The sequence below is a fragment of the Brachyhypopomus gauderio genome, unplaced genomic scaffold (genome assembly GCF_052324685.1).
Source record: "Brachyhypopomus gauderio isolate BG-103 unplaced genomic scaffold, BGAUD_0.2 sc130, whole genome shotgun sequence".
Lineage (NCBI taxonomy): Eukaryota > Metazoa > Chordata > Actinopteri > Gymnotiformes > Hypopomidae > Brachyhypopomus > Brachyhypopomus gauderio.
Window position 1 is genome coordinate 292,982 of NW_027506951.1, and position 2,169 is coordinate 295,150.

Below are 2,169 nucleotides of genomic sequence, written 5' to 3' on the forward strand. Positions count from 1 at the left end.
CTTATGTTAAAGGTAGGTTCAGTTGTTTCTCAGATTTTACATTTTTGTTCTTACAGGCTACATCGTAGTATTATTGTATACTTGATGACTAAAATTTTACAGTGGTGGGGGGTGTGCTGACTCTTTTGGACCCTCCTGTATTTGACAATGATGTGAGTACCATAAATCAGTCTATTTCTTATGACGGAACCCTGAGGACTGTTAATATTTACGTGTCTTAATTTGTTGTTTGCAGGGGGAGATTGCCAGACCATCCAGGATGGTACAGGAGGATGAGGACACAGTGTCTGCCTGTTCAGAAAGGCCAGCTGTAAGGTGTGTGTGTCTATGTATCTGTATGTTAATCTGCCGTGTGATCTCATGATTTGTGTTGTGTTTAAAGGAAATGGAAAAACAGAGAGAAGACCCTCAGGCTTCCACGTCCAGAGCTCACACCTCTACAAGAGAACAAGTGAGTAGTAGTTATGCAGTTCAACATGAATAAATACTTCTCAATCTTGACTATACTTCTGTCTTGAAGGAATCTGAGATTAGGCAGATCTACAAAAGGTACTTGCTCAAATATATAGAATGTAAAAAGGCAGATCTGCAATACAAAAAAAACTAAAAATACAGAAGTTGGAGCTTGAAATAAAGAAAACGGAGAAAGATGTGAGTATTTGCCAAAATACTCACTTTAATATGCTTGTTTTTGCAAAATAAGAAAATCAAAGTTTCTTCTGTTCACAAGGCTCAGCAAGACAATTAATAAATTTCTCTTTCCAAAAGAAAGGTGTTTTGTTTTGTGTTAATGAACAAATGCAAACAAAATATTCCCTTAAGTAAGTGTTTGCATACATGTCCCTCACAGCTCTACAATCCATGTGGTCTGCAATTAAAATGTCATCTTCCCATTGCTCCAACTGCACTCTTGGCATTTCTTCTTTTTGCAGTATTGCCACATTGTGCAAAACTGCACAGGCTGCTATAATGTCACAGGCTCTCTCAGGGGTCACTTTGAGATGGCGCAAGCAGTTAAATCTGCTCTTTAACTGTCCAAATGCCATCTCAATGCATGCCCTTGTCTTTGAAAGTGCACGATTGAACCTCCTCTCGGCATCTGTTGTAGGGTCTGCATATGGGGTAAGGAGAAAAGATTGGCAGGGGTAACCCCTATACCCAAGCAGTAAGCCAGGAAACGCACCTACGATTATAAGGAGTAGAGTTAAACACTGAGGCCAAATCTGCACTATTTTGTATGGTTGGAGTATTCTTACCTTGGGCAAACCTCTGTGCCAGTGAGGAGGCACGAAATCTCCTGGAATTGTGCACCAAGCCGGGCCATTTTGCCTCAATGTTGGAGAATAGAAATTGGCTGGTGCAAACCATCTAGAACAATGGCAAAATTGACAAAGGGTGAAAGTTGTTCAAACCCATGGACCGACATGCTTTACAATTTCTGTTGGGTAGGCAAAACTTGCATGTACCTGCACATTGATGCTGTGAAATGATTTTCAGTTCACATAGTCTGTCTCCATGGGTCCAGATGGGTCCAGTCTGTACTGGTCTCGCCAGCGGTTGGGCTACCCAGACAGCTAAACACAGTATTCAATAAATTCCACTGAAGCTGAGGCTTGTACTTGGACTCTTTACTGAACCACAGTGTGAAACTGCAACACAATATCATAAACATAAATGTTACAGACACAAGAAATAAGGAGCTGATCTAGCTTATTCTAGATAATACACACAAGTAAGTGTATGAATTTGCTATTATCAGTAAACATCATGGCATACAGGGGGAGCATACCACCTAATTATAAACACACAACTTATGGTAACAGATCACAAATAATGTACTGTAAGCATCAATATTAACATTATAAACATATATACTTACAGACATTGCATCTTAATAGACATGCATGAAAGGATGGAGAAGGATGTGTAGCACAGAAAAACACTGTCACTGCGCATGCTTATTTCCTGAATACTAACTACTTCCTGTCTAAACCAGAAATGAGGTAAGTATTAAAAAAGATAACTTCTTCACAAATGGCCTCAAGGGGGCTTCAAACCAACAAACAAACATGGAAGTTTCTGGGTCCATAACACAGTCTATAGCACCAATGACCTTTGGGAAATCCTGGAGAATTCAATTAGTTTTGAATTGAATGAATTTTAGCATGA

The 2,169-nt window shown here is 39.5% G+C and overlaps 1 long non-coding RNA gene across 1 annotated transcript; it reads right to left on the reverse strand.

Annotated features, from left to right (window-relative positions):
- Positions 1 to 590: 590 nt before the first annotated feature.
- On the reverse strand, positions 591 to 1,968 carry LOC143499020 (uncharacterized). The gene is made up of 4 exons (XR_013126043.1): positions 1,880 to 1,968; positions 1,467 to 1,649; positions 1,257 to 1,368; positions 591 to 1,183 (listed from the first exon to the last, which is right to left on the reverse strand). It is a non-coding gene; the product is annotated as an uncharacterized LOC143499020 (long non-coding RNA).
- Between the last annotated feature and the right edge of the window lie 201 nt (positions 1,969 to 2,169).